Genomic DNA, 22,779 nt, shown 5'->3' on the forward strand with positions numbered 1-22,779 from the left:
ACATCTCGCCACCCCTTGCTCAACGCCATCCACAGCTTCCCTCTCAGAGCAAAGGCCCGCGGTCCTTTACAGTGGCCCACATCGGCCCCTGGCTCAGGTGCCAGGGGTGTCGTGCTCCCCAGCTCCGCCCATGCCCCTCCTCACCAGCCACACCAGCCTCCTCGCTTTCTCTAAGCTGCCTTTCACCGTGAGGCCTTTGCACTCAGGTTCTCTTTGCCTGGAACACTCTCCCTCTTCGATCTTGTGGCTCACACTCTCCCTGTCCCGGGAGGTTCTAACATTACCTTCTCAGAGAGACCTTCCCTGACTCCCCTGCCCCACACCACCCCCTACGCCAGAGCCCCGTTTCCTTTTCCTTTGTGCACGTCCCTCCTCCCCACCCCCCGACCCGCGTACTTTCTCACTGAGCTTCTCTCTCCTGCTCCCACACAAACACGTGAAAGCGGGGCCCGGTTCACGCACTGCTGAGTGCCTCCTACCGAGAACACTGCCTAGTATGTGCTCAATTAATGACGAATGAATGGGTGCATAAAATCTGGACAACCTGCTCAGCTAAGGGCCAAGGAGAGGCAAGGGCAGCTCTCCCCCAGACAGCCTGGCGCCGGGCTCCCGGGTGGCCTCAGGCGGCCCTGTCCGGAGCTCCCAGGTGCCCGGGGCTTAACTCAGTGGACACCCTTCACATCGTCTTGTAAGCGCCTGGCTTGGACTGAGCCCAGGAGACCTGAGCGGCTTTGTTCGCTGTCACATTACTGCGCTTGGCTTACGGTCAGTGCAAACCCCGCAGCTCTTTCCTTCCATCGTCTGCAGTCCCAGGGCTGACGGCTCTGCCTTTGCCTGGGAGATACGAACACACACCGATTAAACCTGACAAGGGAGGGGGTAGAGTTGAGGGATGTTTTTCAGGGAGGGAATGCACTGGTTTTATTTATTTAGCTATTCTTCTAATTCTTACTATTATTTTTTTAAATTGAAGTATAGTCAGTTTACAACGTTGAGTCAATTTCTGGTGTACGGCGTAACGTTTCAGTCACACATATACATGCGTGCGTATATTCCTTTTCATATTCTTTTTCATTAACAGTTACTACAAGATATTGAATACAGTTCCCTGTATGATTAAAGTGTGCATAGTTCTTATCTGTGTCTGATAGCAGTGTCTCTCTGTGTTTTGCATTAGTTTTTAAAAACTGTCCGCCAGGCACCCGGCGTGCGCGGCCTCTCAGGCCTGCTGTGTGGGCGCTGCAGCACTAGGTGGCGCTCGCGCCTGCATGTCTTTCGGGGACGGTGAGCCCGCCCAGGTTGCTTTCTGGTCACTGCGGAACTGTGAGCACCTGGCTGTCACTGAGAACGCTGGCGGGAAAGATGCTGTCGCCGGGACGGCTCAGGCTGCACCTCGGGTCCTGGAGTCCCCAGCACCTCCGGGAGGAACTGCTCCTGATCTCTCCTTGGACCCGGGATTTGGGAGGGGACTAATGGGGTGGTGCCTTTAGCCCCGGGATGCCTCAGTCCTTGGCTGCCTCTGCTCGGCCCCACCCTGAGCAGAAGTTTCCAGCCCCGAGAAGAGGGTGCGAGATAAGAGAGGAAGTCTTGTCCCAGCTCTGTCCCGTGACCCCAAGGAGCTCATGGTGGGCAGGTGGGCTCTAAGCTCCCCAGGGCAGGCCCTGCCCTCTGGTCACCCTTGTACCCCGCTACTAGCCGACACTGGGCACCTGATAAATCATTGTGGAACACTGACAAAACATTGTGGAATGGACGCGGATGGACACCCTCAGGACCCTGTGGAAGGACCTCAGAGGGGCGCCCCCACTGAGGGCTGTGGGCATGCCACATGGTTCTGGGCAGCTGGGGTCTACCCGAGGGCACTGGCAGTGAGTGAAGGGGCTGTGCCCAGGGCCGGCCTGTAGGGAGGTGACAAGTGAATGAACAGGACAATGGGAAAGCAGAGCGGTCGACCTTCCTGCCAGAACAGTGGTGCTCAGTGGGCAACTTTGTCCACCTGGGAACATGGGCCACTTCTGGAGACACTTTTGATTGTTACTGCTAGGGGAGGTGGGCATGCTACTGGCACTTGGAGGCAGGGGTCAGGGATGCTGCTGCAAGACACTGTACAATGCACAGGATGGCACCACAGCGAAGAAGCTCCGATGTTAGCGGGGCCAAGGTTGAGGAACCACAGGAGAAAGTGGAGGGGCTCTGCCCACATTGTTGGGGTTCTCTGGTCTCACAGTGGCTCTGCATCCCCTTCACGACTTCCACCATCCCCAGCATGGGGACCTGAGACCTTATCAGCAGTGACTGCAGTCCTGGTCCAAGTTGACTGTAGGGATCCGGCTCCTGGCCAGGCTGAGGCTATGCAGAGAGCTCTGTCTGTCCAATGGCAGAAATCCATCATTGGTTCCAGTCCCTCCTCCCAGATGCCAGGATGCCGCGTGCCCACTGCCCTGCTGGCCTTGGGCTATTGACTCTGACTGCAGGACCCATCCCTCCTGTGGCTTAAGGCAAGCTCTGACCTGCTGCCGCCTGACAGCCCAGGGGCGGGGAGGGGGAGGGCTTCTGTAAACACAGCCTGGGGACCATGGCTTTTCCATGGCAACCGCTCAGTGCTGGGTCTGCTCCTGCGGCACACTGGGGACACGCAGCCTGTGTCCTACCCAGAGAGCAAGTTGGCCCAGAGAGTTTATTTTCAATCTGTTGGGGGAAAAAACAGTATTACTCAAGGGAGCCAAATCTTTGGGTTTGCAAAATACTGGTTCTTTTGTTTGCCCTTTCATTTCTTCCCCTGTCCCTTCCTTTCTTTCTCCTTCCATTTTGTTGTTTGTTCGTGTTAAAATTTTATGCTTTGTTTTTCATATGGTTTTATCCTGATTAGGCTATTTTCCATGTTTTTCTTTAGTAAATTTCTCTGGATTATATAGTTAATCTTGTTTTTATTGGACTGTTGTGAGCTATATAATATTAGAAGCTGTGTGTCTCCATCCATCTATCCACCCACCCACCTACCCATATGCCAGCCAACTCAACTGTTCATCAATCCAATCATTTATCCAACCCTCATCCATCCATTCATCCATCCATCTCCCCACCCACCTGCTTATCAACACATTCATCCACTCACCCATCCATCACTTCATCCATCCAACCAGCCAACAACCCATCCATTCATCTGTCCATCCATCTACTCATCACACACATTTGGCATGCCTGCTGTCTGCCTGGCCCACAGACCTTACTCTCACAGAGATATCCTTCCAGTTGAGGGTGTAAATTCACAAAATGTTAAATGCAACTCGAGTGCTATGTACAAAGTCCTATGGGACCAGAGAGAAGTCGCTGGCTAACTTAGTGGGTAGTCAGAACAACCTCATAGCGGAAGGGCTTATCAGGAAAGCGGTAACTCATTTCTAACTACTAATTAAAAGCAGAGGTAATGATGTGTGACTTGAGCAATGAGGTCAGTAAAGGCACTGAGGCTTTTTCCCTTTGTCTTCTTTGGACCACCTGCTTTGGGGAAAACCATCTGCCACCTTGTGAGGACACTCAGGCAGCGAAGAAGGAGGCTCACAAGGGGAGGAACTGAGGCCTCCAGCCAACAGCCACGTGGATGCGGATCTGCCAGCCCCATCAAGTGCTCAGGAGACTGCAGCCCTGGCTGCGTCTGCAAGCCCCTGAGAGATCCTGAGCTAGAACCGTCCAGCGAAGCAGTTCCTGATTCTTAACTTACAGAAACATATTTGTTGTTTTCAGCCACTAGGTTTAGAGGCAGGTTATTGTGCAGCAACAGAGAACCAGTACAGAAGCTCTGTGCCTTCGGACAAGTTAATTAAATCTCCCTCTGCTTCCTCACCCGTGTAATTAGGGTGATAATAATGATGTCTACATCGTAGAGGAGAAAGGATGTTGTGAATTTGTACATACACAGGACTGAGAACAGTGCCTGGCATGCAGTAAGTACTCAGTCAATGCGACTTATTTTTAACTATTATTAGTAGTAATTGCTACTAATTTGGGGCAAAGGTGAAAGAGTGGGGAAGAAGGAGAGTTCCTGCTGGATGAAGGGAAGGTGGACTCAGCCCTCATCTTAACCGGCTGGTGAGATCTGGCAACCCAAACTCAGCACGAGGGTGAGGGTGTCCACTGGCCAGTGAGGGAGTGAAGGAAGGGGAGTGAGGTCATTGTAGGAGGACCGTCGGTGCCCAGAGCCCCGTTGGTCTCAGTGCCTTCTCCTGGTTGCCTTATGCAGTGAGCCAGCATGCCGAACTCACACACCTCCTAGACTTTGTTGAAAAAACCCGATCTACTGACCGCACAGGGCTTTACCAAACATCCTCATGGCTCATTTCTGAAGCAACTGAGAGTTATCTGTGGGCATCGGTGCCCAAGGAAGCCCTGAGTCAGCAGAAGGGCCAGTTAACATTGTGACTCCTTTTATTAAAATTCCTGTTTGACTCTAGCTAGATGTTTGTATATAAATAAATAACCTACAGAGAGTCACTTTTTAAAAACTTAAATCTCAGGTACGAAGGCTAGACGTGTAGATTCCACTCACTCTTTCTCAAGTGGCTTCCCCCACTGGCCAGGAGCACTTATAAACAACAGCTCATGTTCAGTTGCTGTTTACTTAATCTTCTCCCTTTTGGGAGGAAAAGCATACGGAGACTCCAACTTGTCGTAGGAATTCCTGGGGAAACAAGTCCTCTAGGGACAGATCAGAGTGAAACATGTAACCAAGAACCATGTGTGTGAGGGTAACGGGACTCTGCTCACCAGAGGGCGGGACCCTGCTCCGATCAGCCGGCGCCCGGCCCAGCCGCTGACTGAGGGCACCTGCAGGAAGGCAAGCCAGCGTGCATGGGACGGCGTCTCTGCTGGCTTCCCAAACGTTTGGCTGCCGTCAAGGGCCTGCCCGTTTCGGTCCTTGCGACGGGGCTGTTTCTCAGACCTGTGCTTCCCAGGACCCTCTAGCATGCCCCCCACCCCCAGCTCAGGTCCTGAGACTGCACCAGTCCCCAAGGACAGTCACTGCCCGAGCCACAGCATGGCTGCTTGGCCGACTCTGCGCCCCACGTGGCTGTCATTGAAACCTGTGGTATCCATACCATGATGGTTAATTGTACGTGTCAACTTGGTGGGGCCACCGGGTGCGCAGATATTTGGTCAAACGTTACTCTGGGTGTGTCTGTGAGGGTGTCTCTGGAAAAGGTTCATATTTGAATTGGTGGACCGAGTAAAGCAGAAGGCCCTCCCCAACGTGGGTGGAGCTCACCCTACCTGTTAAAGGCCTGAATAGAACAAAAAGGTGGAGAAAGAGAGGTTTTGCTTCCTCTGTTTGTCTTCCAGCTGGGATGTTGGTCTCCTCCTGCCTCTGCACTTGGACTTGGAATTGGACTTGGACTTGGACTGGACTACACCACTGGCTCTCCCGAGTGTCCAGTTTGGCAACTGCAGATTGCAGGACTTCTCAGCCTCCATAGCTATGTGAGCCAGTTCCTTATAATAAATCTCTTTATCTGTCTTCTATCTATGTCCATCTATTAGCTATTACCTGTCTGTCTGTTTGTCTTTCTGTCTGTCTATCTATCATCCACCCATCCCCATCCTACTGGTGCTTTTTCTCTGGAGAGCCCAGACTAACATGCCTACTGCACAGAACAGTGCAGCCACCATCTCCACGACCCTTCCTGGGGCTTTTTCAACTCACACCTCTGGGACCTCAGTGCTCACTGGAGAGTCCATTCTCTCTCGAGAGGGGGTCCCACTGCTGCTGGCAGATCTTGTATTTCTGCAGAGTTTCCCATCAAGGGCACTGGGGTGAGCAACATGTTGGTTGCAGAGGGAGCTGTGACTCCCTAGGGCTGATGGCAAGATTTCTAAGCAATTTCAAGAAATCTCCCCAGTACATATCAAGGAGTAGATTTAGTGCGTAGTCCCATGGCCCCCTCAGAAATAAGAATGCCAAGGCCCAGATTGCCTCTCGTCTCTAACTCTCCAGGGGTTAAGTTTTCTCGATGCTTGACTTTTCCTAGCATTTCTTCATTGGAAGCAACAACTTGAGACTCTCAGATTAGTGGAGGAAATCCCCAAGGTGTTGGCAGGGGTAATGCAACCGAAGTGAAGGATGATCTAGAAATGGCCAGATGGTAATTTGATAACTGGCGAAGCTTCTCTGAATGGGCCCTTCTCTCCATCTTCTGTGGATGGTTCTGTATTGGTTTTGGTCTGAGAGGAGAGTGATGGACACTTACCAGTGAATTTAGCGCGGGATCCTGTGTTGCTCTGAGCTGAATATAAACCTGTAATCTGATCAGGAGCTTCTGACAGAAGCCTGTTGGCTTCACTCTGATCTGTCCCTAGAGGCTCTGCTTCCTTAGGAATGTCTGCACTCAGTCTGATTCTTTTAACCTTTTTTTTTGATTCTAAAAGGAAACACATGAGTAATGTTTTCTCGTCTTGCTGTTCATTAAACTTTCTCTCTGTGAACGTCTATGTGGCTGGTGAATTGTGCGAGTGAAGTCAGCTGGCAACAACGAAAAAGCTAAGAAAATGAAGAGAAGGTAAAGGGGGGGCAGTGGTTTCTGGAAGGTCAGGGCTCCGGGCAGCCGCCTTGGCCCACCGAGCTCCCCACCATGGAGTCCCATGGCTGACTGTTGATGGTGATGGCTACCTGCTGCTCTGTTTCTTTATTTAGGGGAAAGAGGTCTGGCGTGCCCACATGCTGAGGGACTGGCCTGGGCCTGATGCTTTTCTGTCTTGCTGGTTCCTTTATTCCCCAAATACCATTTGTTTAGCTGCCCTGTTAGAGACAGCAGAAGGGGAGGGCTACTCGGAGGGATGGTGCGTTAACTTCTTGTGGCTGCCAAGTCTTGGGACAAATCGCCACAAACTGCGTGGCTTAGAACAGCATGTTTTCTCTCCTAGATCTTGGGGCCCGAAGTCTGAGATCCAGGTGTCAGCGGGGCTGGGCTCCCTCTGCGGGCTCTAGGGGAGGACCCTTCCTGCCTCTTCCAGCTTCTGGTGGCCCCAGGTGTTCCTTGGTTTGTGGCCTCGTCACTCCCGTCCCTGCCTCCATCGTCACGTGGCCTTTTCCCCTGTGCCTTCTTCTCTTCTGCTCCTATAAGGGCACTTGTCACAGGATTTAGGGACCACGTGGGTTATCCAGGATGATCGCATCTCGGAATTCTTTGCTTAATTACATCTCCGAGGACCCTCTTTCCAATAAGGCCCTATTCAGAGGGACTGGCGCTTAGGGCATAAACATCTTTAAGGGGGTCACCAATTTACCCCCTACAGATGGGCTGGTGCCTGAGCAGTGACCCGAGTGGTCTGCTGTGGCCCCGAGAACTACAGAAGGGCGCTCCGTCTGCCCCTGCAGCCTGCCGGGAAGGCGCCGCAAGCCCAGCAGTTTTCGGGAGCTCCGGAGCGAGGCAGGGGCAGGGATGCTTCACGAAGGAGCAGACCCTCGGGAACGGCGCTCTCTGGCCGAGTCAGAGCTCCGCCGCCCAGCCCGCCTTTCCAAGTAGATCCAGCTTGCTCCCACCCACTGCGCTCGGTCTCTGGCGTCAAGCGAGGGCAACATTCCTGGAAACGTGTGTCCCCTGGATCATATCACCGTCCTGATATACATGATAATTTCTTCTGTTGTGTGTTCCCAGAGGGAGGAAATCAGCCACAGGACATCACCAAAATTCACATAGACGCCCCAACAAGCCTGAAAGAAAAGTCGTATTTGCAGGAAAAGATGGAGCCAGTGCCGCAGGTGTGGATCCCCCGGGGACAGCCATGGCTTGGACGCCCAGAGACGTGGCAGTCAAGAAAGCCCCATTCCTGGAGGGATTTTCAAGGTTCTTGCTTTTTTAAAAACAGCATTTAAAGAGAGCAGCTTTGATTAAATTCTTCCTCAGGGTTCCCAGAAACCATCATCTTTCTCCTCCCACCTCCCCTCCTCTGCGCCCATTGGCTTCGCTGCAGTTCAGTGAATACACTGCAGACCATGCTTCTCATCTGAGGAATCTCGGATGCTGTCTCTTCAAGGCCTGTCTTCCCAGCTCGGCATGCTTATTCGTCGGCAGAAGAGGGAAGGAAATCTCAAAGCCTGATGGGGGTGGTAGGAGGTCGGAGTCTGAGATCAAGGTGTCTGCAGTTTGGTCTCTTCTGAGGGCAGTGATGGAAGGTCTTTTGCAAGACCCTCTCCCTTAGCTTTGCTGCTTTGCTGGCCCTCTCTGGCCTTCCTTAGCTTGCAGATGCACTACATCCCCCCACCCCACCCCGCCCCGATCTCTGCCTTCACCTTAATATGATGCTCTCCAGGAGCACGTGTCTCTGTCCAAATTTCCCCTTTTATAAGGACAGCAGCCATATTGGGTTAGGATGAGGGGCCTAATCGTACTCCAGTAAGACCTCATCGTAACTAATTACGTGTACAGTGACCCTATTTCCAAATAAGGCCCCATTCTTAGGTACTGGGAGTTAGGACTTTACCTTCTGAGTTTTGGGGGACACAGTTCAACAATAACAACTGTGAAAGGTCATGTGGGCACAGGCAGCTTAGGGGAGCTCAGACTGATATTTGAAGCAGTCACTAAAACCAAAAGATCAGGAATATTTATTATCGATTTGTGTTTTCTTCTGCTGGAGATGGTCAGGAAAAATCACAAAGTATGAGAATTCAAGTGAGCAGAGAAAAGAACGGACAGTTCAGTGGGCAGTGTTAGGACAGCCAGCAGGTCATTCGGAGTAAAATGCAAGCGGGCTCCCAGCTAAGTCCAGCTGGGTCAAAGATCTCAGTCTAAAAGTTAAACTGTTAAAAGGACTGTGGGAAAACAAGGCAGTTATTTCATGTTAGTAGCATTGGAATAGGGTAAGACTACCTCTACTCTTGTGTTCCTAAAACATGAACTTGCCTATGGCACAAAACTAGGATCTCATACGGAAAAATATTGGAAAGTTTCACTACATAAAATAAAACCATTATAAAAATATTCAGGCCAAAGGTAAAAGAATAAAAATATCATTAACAAAGAAAGCCACGAGACACAGGACAGGCTGTGAAAAACATGCATTTGCACGACACGTAATGAAGAAAGGGTGAATTTTCTTTGTATAAAACAGGACTTTCCAAATCAGGAAGAAAAAGCTAAACATCCACTTGAAAAAAATGGGCAAAGGGCAGAGAAAACAGCACCAGTAAATATATTAAAAAATGCTCAACTCCACTCTAAGAAATGTAAATGATGCCTCGTTTTCTCTCACGCAACCAGCAAAGATCAGTGAGCTGTTCGTCTCCAGTGAGGGTGAACGTCTGTGCATGCAGCCTGCGCCCCTCTGGAGGGAGGGCTGTGAATCCACGCAACCTCTGGGGGGCAATTTGGCAGCATCTTTAAAAGCAAAATACGCATATCCTCTTTTCGCCCATCAATCTTACTTCTGAGAGTCTATTTTAGGGAAATCAAAGAGTTTCCTTGCGTTGTTTGTAATGGAAAAAAATGTAGGAACCATCTATATATTCATCAGCAGAGCACTAGCTATGCAAATGAGCAGGCACCCATAAAATGGGATATTACTTTGCAGTTTAAAAAGAATATGTTAATACTTACATATATTATATTTTTAAAAAAGCAGTCAACCATGGGCAAAAACGTATGTTTCCATTTGGGCAACACAATATAAATATGTATTAATGCATGTGGACATATGCTTGAATAAGTATGGAACATATCTGGAAGGCATACCACGGGCTGTGAGCAGATCTCTTCCAGGAGAGGCCCTGGCAAAGAGAGGGTGAGCCGGGGATGTGTTTTTTGTTATATATTCTTTTATGCTATTTGAATTTCTTACCACGTGCAACTAGCACTTTTAAAGTAAAAACATCGAGATGAAAATGAAAAAAAAAACGAGGAAGCAGAAATTGATCCTTCTCTGGCAATCAGATGGCTTTGCTCTGGGCAACTCTTAACATGCACAGCTGAGGACAGTGACAGGCAAAATCTAACTGCTTTAGACTGAAGCAAATAATGAGAGATTCATCACCCAAGTCAAGCTGGCTGTGTGGGTGGAGGACTGCGGTCTGTGCCTCTTGTCTGGGTGGGAAAGAATGATTATGATTTAAAAAACAGGCCTTGACTCACAGACATAGAAAACAAACTTGTGCTGACCAAAGGGGAAAGGGGTGGGGAGGGGCAAATTAGAAGTTTGGGATTAGCAGATACAAACTACTATATACAGCATAGATACACAACAAGGCCTGAAGGCATAGCACAGGGGACTGCATTCAATCTCTTGTAATAATCTATAATGAAAAAGAATATGAAAAAGAATCTATGTGTGTGTGTGCGTGCCTGAACCACTATGCTGTGCGCCAGAACTAACGCAACCTTGTAAACCAACTATGTTTCAATTAAAAAAAATCTAAAAACAAACAAACAAACAAGCAAAACCATGCCTTGAACCTGTTTCTTGCTTTCGATGTCCACAGCCTCCTCTCTTTTGTCACATGATGCTCAGGACACAAGGGTCACAGGCCTCAGACTCCTGTGCACCCAGGGGCCGGGACGCAGACTGGCTGGGGGGGGAGGGGATGAGTGTGGGGTGGGGAGATTTCGAGGAGGGGGCCCTGTGGGGAAACCCAGAGCATACCCTTCCTGAAGGCAGAAGTATGCAAGCTCCCAAGACTACTCAGCCAAATAAAGCTCGTTTCTGAAGAATGTGAGGCCCGGGATGGCCGTTTGCAGCCACAGTGGGCTGTTCCTCCCTAACACAGAGGACCTGTGGCCCCCAGAGGGCAGGGTACCTCCGAGGACCCAAAGCGGCCCCTTCGGACGGAGGGTGTCATCTGCTCACACCGCCCTGGCCCTTAGAAGGGCTTCCGGAGCAGGCCTGGGTTAGAGCAGGGTGGCAGGAGCATCCTTGCTTGGGACAGCCTGGGCTGGGAACATGTCTACTGGAAGCCAGGAAGGCTAATGGCTCCTTGGGTCCCAGCCCCTGTATCAGCAATATGGGATTACACACCGCAGGATGGACATTCCAGTGCCTGAGGTATTCCCCTTATTGTATATACACAAAGACTTCTGAGTTGAAGCCAGAAATCCTTCTGCAGTGTGGCAAACACCCCTCTTTCCCTGCAAGCCGACCATGCCGAGTGTAATCTAAATGCATTCTCACGTCTCCCAGCCATCTTGCTGAAACCTGAAATCCTGTGCTGCCCTGCGACACAGACCTGCTCTCAGGTGCATAAATGGTGACTGACAGCTGCACGTTTGGGCTCTTTTTCTCGGCTGTGTAGCTCTGGGCTTTCCTCTCTCGCTGCCAGACCTCACCTCTCTGCTCTCCACATGCTAGCTGGTGCAAACCCATCTCCGCCTTCATTCACCACTTCCGGGTCTGCTCTGGTCTGGGAATCCAGTCAACCAAGCTTCTTAGGATTCCTTATTAGAAAAAGAAACATCTTTCTTCTGTACAGCAGAAGAAAGTGCCTATTTTTACGTCCTGTCTTCTGCCTGTCCTCATGTCTGCCTTAGTTACTGTGCTGAACTGCACGAGGTTTAGCCGGTGGACACTGATGTCTCTTGTGGTTGCATTTCTCTCCTCACTTAGGGTTCTTAGTTGGATTCTGGAATCTAGATGGATCAAATTGTCAGATAAACAAGTGTCAGGTAATTGAAAAGTCTTTTGGGGGTTTGATTTAGAGCATATTCAATGATTCTGGATGACTTAAATATTTGTTGCTGTTCACTGAGCCCTACCACCCAAGACAGAAGGCGTCCCTCTTGTCTGACCGGTGTTAGGTCTGAAACATCTGAATGGGAAATAGAGACATCTCCAGTCTTTATTTAAGCTGATTTTTTGGTAAGGGCTTAGCAGACAGGTTTGTATTTCTTTTTCCTTTCAAGATAATTTTAGAGCCAAAGTGTTCTCCCGTTATCTGAATTACGTGTGACAGAATTCCCACCTCAACTGTCAAGATTCAACCTATGAGAAAATTGCCAGTGAATAAGGAGGATGAGTGCTTTTTCTAACTTGACATTTTTAGGAATTTGAACCATCTGTCATTTTATAGATGAGCAGAACCTCTGAGCACTAGAGATATAGGTTGATTACACGTCAATAAAAATAAGAATTAAAGAGCAACCTTTTTTCCCCTCGATTGTCTACTATATTTCAGATTCTGTGCTAAGCTCTTTTATCTCATTCAGTAATCATCAGAACCAAGCCATGCAGGTTATGACCCCTCCCATCAGATAAAGGAACGGGGGATCCAGGTAAACCAGGTGTCTTAGTCAAGGACAGGGCAAGATCAAGACGCGAGTGCATGCTCTGATCACAGGTCCACAGCTTTTCGTGGTGAAACTCCCCCTCATCCGTCAGCCTAACGGAGCATATAATGTAACCCATCACTGGTGACAGAGACTCTCCCTGACCCAGTCTTAGGCAGACTCTTCTGAACCCTCTCTTCAATGAGGCCCCTGACCTTTGGGCTTTTGTGTTTGTCTCTGCATCACCCAATTTTAGCAAAATTCCTGCTAAGTTGGTTTAGCCAGAACCCCCATCCCCCGCTCGAAATCTGATCGCCCTCAATATCTGATCCGATTCCTCGTCCTCACCACTCCCTAGATGCTGTCTGATCGCCCTGGCCTGCCTTCAGCGGGAATCCTGGTAGGTGGGTTTGGTCAGAATGGCCCCCTGCCTGGTTGTCAGTGTTTCTCCACAAACCGATCCCTTCCCCTCGACTGCCTTGGCTGTAAGTCCCTCCTTGTCCCTACTGTATTTGGAACTGAGCCCAGTTCTGTGCTGAGATTTCTCCTGTCCCTGTTGTAACAGTTCCTGATTAAAATCTGCTTTTACTGCTTTAACTGCTCTGGCTTTCCTTTAATACCAGCAAGGCTCGTCCTGGGATATTGAATTCCGATGGCCAAACAAGTGGGGAAGAGGGACGCAGGTGTTGGATAAGATACCTGAGATTATGCATGAATGACACCCGGCTGTGCTGACACTTGGCTGGAAACCAGACTTGGCTGCTCAGTAAGTATTTGCTCTTAGTCCTACAGTTTTAGAAAAGGTGTCTAATAGAGACAGTGACGTAATGGGTGGAAGTCTTGGCTAAAATATCAGATTCAAAGACAGCATGCTAGAGGTCAAAGGGGAGTCTTTGTATATATCCTGAATTAATATAACTCAGTTGTAGTGAAAATATTATTAAATATATGCATTGTAGGTATACATATTGTGCATATATGTATAATATATAATATTATACATTGCATTATATATGTTATAATATTATATAAAAATTTATACAAGTTCAAAGACTGTCAACCGTAAGACTTTGAATAAAATGTCTGTCTGCCCTGGAGTAACTGCACTCCGTGGGGGAAGTTTGCAACCTCAGCCATGGTCTACAAGGCAGCTACATGTGTTTGCCTTTGTAACAGACATTGGTAGGATACAAGGTCTCTGCTGTGGGAATCTTAGGAAACCTCAAGATTTTTGAATTTGCCAATGGCCTGTGAATATTTTCTGGAATTCTGGGGACCTGGTTACCGAGAATGCATAGATCAGAGTAATGTATTCATGGTGAAGCTTCAAGTTACTTGTCAGTTTCAAGCCAAGCATCCTTAAGCCGCATCTTTGAGGGGGAAGGACGGAGACAGAGGCTGAGAGTGTAGGTTTACCAGCCCCATAAGCTGCTGCAGGGGCAGCTGGACAGGTGAGGTAGGGGTGGGCAGTGTCTCAGATCTGACCCTGCATTTCTCACTATTTGCCTTAAATGTGAGTGAAAAGTTGGGCCACCAAGCTGGGGGCTGACTGCTTGCTTTGCTGACCTTCGTGGAGCCTCGCAGCTCTTGCTGGAAGCTGGAAGGAGTTCGTGCCCCCTGGGTGGGAGCACCAGCTGAGGCTGACTTTTGAAGAGTTCCTCCCGGATGTCCTGTTCTGCCCCCAGTTCAAGATTTTGCCTCTGGCTGGAATGGCCTCCGGGCAGAGCGTCAGCCCACTGTGCTTGCTCAGTTTTTGGCATGAGTTGAGATCAGGAGTGTCGTGGGGTGTAGTGAGACATGGTCGGAGGCCACCTGGCAGGGGCAGGATCTGAACAGTTACCAGCACACCTGTATTTACCTGGAAAGCAAGCCCCGTTAGAACTCCATGGACCCTGAAGGACCCATTAAGTTAAACAGTGGTGCAGATATGAATTTATTCACTCATTCAACGCACTTTGGCTATGACCCACCACTGTGGGTCAAGTATGTCTTCCACGATGTTTTTCTATGTGACTAAAAGAAGATCTCTCTACCCTCAGCTGATTGCTTATTACAAGCAATTTTTGACATGGTTAGACTCTAACACACTTTGATAGTTACTTGGGGTTTGTGGCATTGACATTTGATGCATGTGGCCACTTCCAGACATTAAAGAACACTGAGAGGCGCCCACGTTCCCATTCAAATTTTGTATTTCAACTTCCCCTCCCTCTCCCTTTGAGAAATAAATGTAGTGTTTTTTTTATTTCCCCTTTCAGAATAATTCCCAAGGAGCTGCATGCGGGGTTCCAACTGTGTTTAAAGCTCGTTGATTTAAAGTAGACAGGAGCAAGCATAACCTCTTCAATCTCAATTCCTGGTTATGAGAATAATACTGATATCTCTGACTCCCATTTCAGTAGAAAAACCAGGAAAATGATGGGGATGTGGGGCCAGACTGCACCACGTTCTCCCAGTTCTGACAGGACTCTGGGGCAAGACGTCAAGCCTCTCTCTCTCTCTGAAATAGAGTTTAGACCCTGGCTTCGGAAGGAATCAGAAAGATGAGAGAGCTCTTACAATTCACCTTCAAAGCGAAAGAGTCCTGACAATCTGACATTCTCGAAGAGACAGATTTCCCACTAAGAGCCACAATCATCTGGTAACACGCCGAGGAAACATCTATTTAGCCCAAATTTCTAAAGTCACTTCCCTCAAATAAATCGTTATTTAGTTCAAGTTAGAATAAAAGGGCTGGATTAGATATGTTAAGTTTTGCTCTTAATATAGATGCCAAGAAGGGGTAGCTTTTTATACCAGTCTTTATTTGTGTTGTCAGTAACCACAGGAAACTGATTCTGTGAGCGACCCTGTCTCATCCATGACCAGCTACACGCTGTTTACATTCCATTTTGTTTTCTGGCTTTAATTAAAAGGGTTGCTGGGTAGGGAGAAACATTCCTGGGACGCTCTCTAACCAGACAGCAGGAAATTAATCCAATCTGGAAATCGATCAGACCAACTATTTAAATGTGATCATTTTTCCTTCTAATACTGATGGTGCCAAGTGCTATGTCACAGGTGTCTTCTTGTTTCTCAAGGCCAGGGTTGATGTTTTAGACAGCACTCAAGCAATAACTAGTTCAGTGACACCTGAGCAGGGATGTATATACTGTGGTCTCCTGATTAACATCATAGGTTGGGAGACAGTGTCTCCAATGCCTCTTTCACAAGGAGGGGGCCCCGGGAGTGTGACTGAGTTGGAGAATGAAGGAACTGGTAGGACTGGGTTGTGATGGATGAGTGCTCAAGATGGAATCCTGGGTGATGGCTTGGAAATGACAGCCCTGGTCCAAATGGCCAAACCCTGGGGCAAGAAGTAGGTGTGGAGGGTGAGGTGGCTGCGTGGCTCTGGGGCAGGACAGGAGATGCCAGGGCAGCTGAATGCAGGGGCAGAAGCTGTGTTTGGGTCTTCAGGCCTCTCTGCTGGGCAGGCACGCTGGCCCTGAGAACTGAGCCCCTCAGACTATTGTTGGCAGGAGGGATTGTGGGAGGGTGGGTGACACAGCCCGGCTGATAATTCAAAATGAATCAATAAGCAATTTGGAAAGAAAAACAGATGCCCCACTGCATGAGCTGAAACAGCGCTCCCAGAGCCACAGATGAATGCTGCTCTGTGCTGTGCTGGCTGCTCGGCCAACAGCACCCTTCCTGCCTGAGGGGCTTGGAAGGGAAGTACAGAGAAGTTTCCAGAAGCTAGAGGGCAGATGCAACATTCCCAGACTCCAGCCTCAGGTAGCCGTGTGCCCTCAGGCTTTTCCTTTCTGCCAAGGGGTGGCCAGAGACCCACGGCTGCCCTGCTGAGTGTTTACACGGGGGGTTCTCGCCAGGACGGGGCAGCATCCTGGCTCAAACCCATGACCTTCCCACCCGATGGCACCTTCAGCGACAATGAGCTCCATAGGGAGAGGAGTGACGGGGTGGCTCCAGGCAGGGGTGATGGGACACTTTAGGGTTTTTCCAGACTGCCTGATTATAGAAGAATGAGCCACATTTTAGTGGATTTTGCTTTATGTAACTTCAGATAAAGCCCAGTTAGCCAAGTTGCATGCTTGGCAGTGTCTGTGCTCTGGGTGTCAGTGGAGTGAAGGCTGCAGACTCTCAGTGATGATGCCAACACTGTATCCCTTTATTATTTCTCTGACGTGGTCCATGGGGTTGCCAGCTGTGTACATGGTGTTACTGACTCGATTGTGTTCCTGCCTGCCCCCCACCCCAAATACATGTTGAAGCCCCAGGCCCCAGTGTGGCTGTGCTGGGAGGCAGGGCCTGCTGGGAGGTAACCAAGGTTAAATGTGTTCATAAGGATACAGCCTTTATCCCATAGGACTGATGTCTTTTTAAGAAGAGGGAGAGAGTTTCCTCTCCTAGCACAAAGAAGAAAGGCCCCATGAATACACAAGGAGAAGGTGCCTGCAAATCAGGGAGACAGCCCTCACCAGAAATCGAATCTGCCACCACCTCCATCTGGGACTTCCAGCCTCCAGCACTGCGGGGAAGTCAGTGCTGTTCAAGCTGCCAAGCTGCGGTGTGTTTAACGGCAGCGCTGCCCGACTGGTACACAGAGCCTGTTAGCAGCAACCCTCATGATGGAGGGAAGAGAGCGTCACCTCGGACGGGGTCCTAAAAAGCACCAGGCACGAGGCATTGTCAAAACACACACCACATGGCGCGCAGCCCTGCTCCCGGCACTGCACGTTCCGTTCTAGGCCTTATTGCAACCACGAGGGGGACCTGGCTAGTTACAGAATTACAGCATCTGCCACATAAAAGGAGATCAACTGCTAAGCAAAAGGCCAGCTATTCCTAGTGCTGTGACAGGAGGAAACTTCTGAGAGTTTGCAGAACTGTAGCCAGCACCACCTTCTAGGAGACACGAGGTCCATTCCACAGGACCGGGGTTGCTCCCGGCGGCTCAGTGACAGCCCTCTGCGGTGGGCTTCTAAGCACAGGCTCGCTCTCTGCTTTTCTGATAGGTGCAAAAGCTGGGTTACAGGCCTGCTGGAAGAAGCTGGGGTCTGCCTGACTGCAGAGCAACTTTCTGACACCTACTGGAGGAGATGAACTGGGGATTTCTCCCTGACAAGTTCCTGGTTTAGTTCAGAAATATACATTTAGCAGGAGTGGAGCTGTGGCAGAACTGATCTTCTCTTTTGTAACTGGAGGAGCCTTAATGTGCATATCTGCTCAGCACACCTAGTGCTCAGATACTGACTTCTAAAGACCATTCTGTACTAAAAAGAGTAAAAAAGAAATATTTGGACAAATATCTGACTCCATAGAAGGGACTGGAAAATTATAATGGTAGCCTGGAACATCTGTTTGTGCCATAAAGGAAGAAAGAGGACAAAAAATGATGGGGGAGTGTTCGAAGGACAGGAAGCCTGTCTGAAGGGGGTCCCATTGGCCAAATCTCAAGTAATTGGAGCATCCCAAATAAATAATGGTAGTAGCAGGTTGTTATCCATTGGATAAAATAAGATTCAGTGAGTCCATGCTGATATAAAGAGATAGATATATAAATAAGGCAAGGAGAAAAGCTCTTCCTTAGAGTTGAAAGCCAACATCTAAACGTAGCAAGGACCATGGAGCTAGAAAACCACCGTTTGGTCAGCATCCTAGTGATAGTTGATTCAGGTAAGAATCATTAATGGGCACTAAGATGAAAGTTCGAAGAGGAACAGGATATTTACATGGTCTTCAAGTATCTGTCTACAATATACTTTGCATAAAGTGAAAAATAATAACTTTACAGTGGAGAAAGGTGGTTGGCACCCTGTTAACCAGCGATTGAAGGCAATATCACCCAGGTTGGGATAAACCAATATCATGTGTCTACTGATAGGATGGGCTGAGAAGAGCACAGCTGTGACCTTGTCAAACTGCAAAACCCAAATCTAATCATGAGGAAGCACCAGAAAAATCAATATTGAGGGATATTCTACAAAGTAAGTGGCCTATACTCTTCAAAAAGGTCTTACCCTACTCCCGTGCATATGTGAAAACTCTAATCTGAAAAGATACATGCACCCATGTTTACAGCAGCACTGTTTACAACAGCCAAGACATGGAAACAACCTAAATGTCCACTGACAGATGACTGGATAAAGAAAATGTGAGATGTATATGTGTATGTGTGCATGTATACACACACACACACACACACACACACACACACACACACACACACAATGGAATAGCACTCTGCCATAAAAAAGAATGAAATAATGCCATTTGCAGCAACATGGATGGACCTGGCAATTGTCATATTAAGTGAAGTAAGTCAGACAGAGAAAGACAAATATCATGATATCACTTACATGTGGAATCCAAAAAAAGGACACAAATGAACTTATTTACAAAACAGAAACAGACTCACAGACATAGAAAACAAAACTGTGGTTACCTAGGGGAAAAAGAGGGGGGTGATGGGGGGATAAATTGGGAATTTGAGATTTGCAGATACTAACTACTACATATGAAATAGATAAACAACAAGGTTTTACTGAATAGCACAGGGAACTATATTTAACACCTTGTAATAGCCTGTAATGAAAAAGAATATGAAAAGGAATACATATGTATGTATAACTGAATCACTATGCTGTGCACCAGAAATTAGCACAACACTGTAAACCCACTATACTTCCAAAAAAAAATCAATGCGTTGAAAGTTAAACACAGACAGAGGTGCACCATTGGTCACAGGAGATTAACAGACGCGGCAACAAAGAATAACCTGGGGTTTTTCTCTGACAGTAAGGGAAATTATTTGGAAAACCAGCAAAAATCTGAATCAAGTTTTCGAATAATAGTCTTATATCAATATGTTTTCTGATTTTGATGATTCTGCTGTGGTTATGGAAGACTACCTTCATGTTCACAAAGTATACATTAAAGAATTTAGGGATAAAGTGGCATTAAGTCTACAGTTTGCCTTCAAATGATTTAAAAGAATCCTCAAATGCACGTACATGCTTACACACACGAATCTGTGTTGATACCTGTAGGTGGACCTGCAGAGGAGGGTGCAGCAAACGTGAAATGTGAAAGACTGTTTCTGCTGCCCCTGACTCGTGACCCGACACGGCTAACAGAATCACCGTGAGAGATCCGAAGTGGGTTAGGATGCTGAGTGTCTGTAACTGAGCTCATAACCAGCTTCGGTTCCGACACCCGTCACACTGTTGACAAAGAACTCCCTGCATGTCTGGGATCCCTAGGGGCAGCTCAGGAGGCCCCCTGATGGGTCCTTGAGCCGTCACCAACATGCGCTGTCGTCTCCTGTGCCCAGGAGACCAGAGAAAGAAAAGACCAGAAGGGTCAGGTCTTACCACTATGTGGCTTACAGACCACTTGGGAGATGACAGTGACACTTGGTAAAGTAGGGGGCAGTACAGGACCTGATTAGAGGTGAGAACAAGGGGCTGGCTGAATCATGGAGGGCCTCATGGAGGAGGTGGCACTTGCCAGACCTTACACGGGGTGGAGAGTCTGGACCGCGGCCTGGGGAAGGAGCCGCAGAAAGCAGTGTGGGAATGCAGGGAACAACGGCGAACCGTGAGAGTGCCCGAGACCCTCCGATGCGTCTTTCCCAGTGAAAACCCACCCTGGGGAAACGGTTTTCATCGAGGAAAGTTCCAAGGTGCCATTATTCAAGAGTTTGTATGGTTATTCTGATTCAAGATTCTGTGATTAGACAGAAATATACCCAAAGCACGATCGTGGGTCTTTGTGAGGATTTCCCACCCATCATATGGGGCTGGGTCAGTGCCTGGACACTATGAACAATGTGACGCGGAGGCTGTGTTGACAGCAAGTTGTATGATTGGAGGCATTTCTGACGAATATGTTAAGGGCACCTTTCTGTGTGGACTGAGTCCCAGGATGGTCTCACAGAGGGCAGGGGTGGGCTGGGTGGATGTGTAATCGATAGCTAATGCTGAATGCCTTCCTGACGGCTCATCCATGTGGTTCCACTCAGCCTCCTGAGAAAATGGGGGTGGGGGCCAGGGGGCAGAAGGGAGTTTGGACCAAAAAAAGCTCTTTACGGATGGAATGGAATTTAGGACCCTCCACCTCCAAATGAATTGACCTGAAGAATAAATGTTGCCATAAGAGGAGTCATACACCTTTAAGTAGGGGGAGTAATTTTCACCCCAGGAAAAACAGAGCAAGCACAAAAGGGAGCGTCAGTGCCAACCTCCGTGAAACAAAGACACTCACATTCCTTCTTTTTTCCCCTTTAAACATGGTGTTAATAATAGCAGTGTTTACTGACGCATCTCTGCTTTTGAACAGGAGTTCAATTTTAGCTCGCTCGCAAAGGTCAGGAACCCTCTGCTCCCTGTTATCTTCTCACTCTGGGGGAATGCAGATTGAAAAAGCACATGCAAGTGATTTCATCTCGCTGGATTGCAGCTGCTCCCCCTCCTCCCGGGGGCTGCCTGGCTTGCTGCTGTCACGTGGAGCTCGGGCGAGGTGGGGTGCTGGCTGGGAGTACCAGTGACAGCTCCTGTACCCACTGGCCCACCTCCCCAGTAAAAATGTTCTTTGTCTACCTGATTGCATTTTGTCTTGCACTATAGTTTGGTTTTATGTCCAGTCCCACTGCCTAGAACAGGGGAGCACTAAAAGTAGTTTTGACATTTTTAAATGGTTGGGAAAAGCCCTCAAGGAGAATAATGTTTTATGACACGTGAAAATTATGCATCCATAAATAAAATTTTACTGGGGCACAGCCACGCTAGTTGTTAAACTTACTGCCCATGGCGACTTTCAGGCAGTGGAGTTGAGTAGTTGCGACAGGGACATCACCAGTCTAAACTATTTACTACCTGGCCCTTTACAGAAAACATTTTGCCAACCTCCTACTCTCAACTGTGAGTTCCCTATGGGCGGGACTGTGTTTGGCTAACTCTGCACAATGCCAGACACTGGAAGTTTCTGGAAAATCCCTGCCTGCAGAGTGAGTACATCTCAGCCTAAGACACCTTGCCTGTTGAGTTTCTACCTTCAGAAAGCCGTCCTAGGAGGCTTTGGAGGTGGGGCGGTGTGTCCTGATTCGGCATCCACCCGCATCTTTCATTTCTGCAGTGCGTGAGGGTTGGATTGTGAGAGACCCCTATTTATTTATGGATCAGAAGCTTAGATGAAGGGATCTCCCTTGCCCATGATTTGCTCATCTGAGTGATTTGCTTGACCCCTTGGCAAAGGGGAGGAGATTCGAGAGCAGAACCAGACGGCATCAGGGGACATCTCCGTGCATAAGACGAGTTGGAATGAAAGGCCTGAGGGACACTTGCTCCGGGAGTCTGTCTCCTGTCCCCACTGAGTCTCCAGTGGACTAGACTCACTTTGAAAAGGGACACAGGCATACATATACTTGTCAGAGTCCCCTGTGTGATTTGAGATCAAATTCTGGGCCAAGTTTGCTTTTCAGATCTCTGCTATAAACGATCTTATTTATATTGGATGGAGTTTGTAAGATGCACGGTGAATATTGGATGGAGAAAGGATCTTGTAGAACAAATGGGCTCTTTTAATAAAGCATGTCTTTAAATTTTAAATTAGAGGATACAACAGCCTCATAGGGGAGGCAGATGTGGCCCTTGGCTCTCAGTAGAGTTGGGGTAACATGGTACCAGGTGAAAGGAAATGCTTCAGGGCATCTGAGACACATTTAGACCTTGCTTTAAAAAAAGCCATTGATGTTATTCATCCCTTTCACTGAGCACCCATGATGTGTGAGATTGTGCGAATTGCTGGGAATAAAAAAGAAGAAAGGGCATGACCTTTATGTGCAAAAACATAAAGTCTGCTGGGGACACCCAGCCCTATGATCAGTCACCCATGATGCAGTAAGACATCGTGGAGATTTGTAGAAATGCAGGGAAGCAGAGCGGGAGGACACCTGGGTTTGCCAAGCAGTCAGAAGGGTTTCCCAGGGGGCAGTGTCTGCAGGGAGGTTTGGTGGGGAGTAGACATTACTGGAAAGGTAAATGGAAGAGAATATTCTAGGTGGACACGTGCAGACCAGAGGCAAGATAACTCATGGTGTATTTGGGAATTCCAGCAGCACATACACGTAGAGGAGCAAATGACATGGCTCCTGGGTAAGTGGCGTGGCTGTGACATGCAGAAGAGATTGGCCTTTAGCTACTCGGTTGCCACTGGGAGTTTTGAGCGGGGTAAGTGAGGGTATGGGATTTGTAGATTATAAACCGTATTTTGATAACTGCAAGGAGGGGAGTTGTAGAAGTGAGAATCTACAGTTAGGGAAGTCGAAGTCGGGATGGAAGCAGTGTAATGTCCAGGACTGGGGAAGACAGGCAGGATGGGGGAGGGGAGGAGTTGTGGTGTGAACAAGTGCAGTGGCCAAGATGCTAGAGAGGAGAGGACATTTGGATACTGGACACAGGTACAAGATGATATGGGCAAGCTTAGCAAGGGCTACCACATACAGTTGTGCAGGTTGTACACTGCACAACTCACT

The 22,779-nt window shown here is 48.6% G+C and overlaps 1 protein-coding gene across 1 annotated transcript in view; it reads right to left on the bottom strand.

The window, feature by feature from the left end:
- The window catches only part of KCNJ6 (potassium inwardly rectifying channel subfamily J member 6), a 245,992-nt gene that overhangs the window by 46,594 nt on the left and 176,619 nt on the right, over window positions 1-22,779 (bottom strand). The gene's annotated exons all lie outside the window — the stretch shown is intronic.

The sequence above is a fragment of the Vicugna pacos genome, chromosome 1, assembly GCF_048564905.1.
Source record: "Vicugna pacos chromosome 1, VicPac4, whole genome shotgun sequence".
In the NCBI taxonomy this organism is placed as follows: domain Eukaryota; kingdom Metazoa; phylum Chordata; class Mammalia; order Artiodactyla; family Camelidae; genus Vicugna; species Vicugna pacos.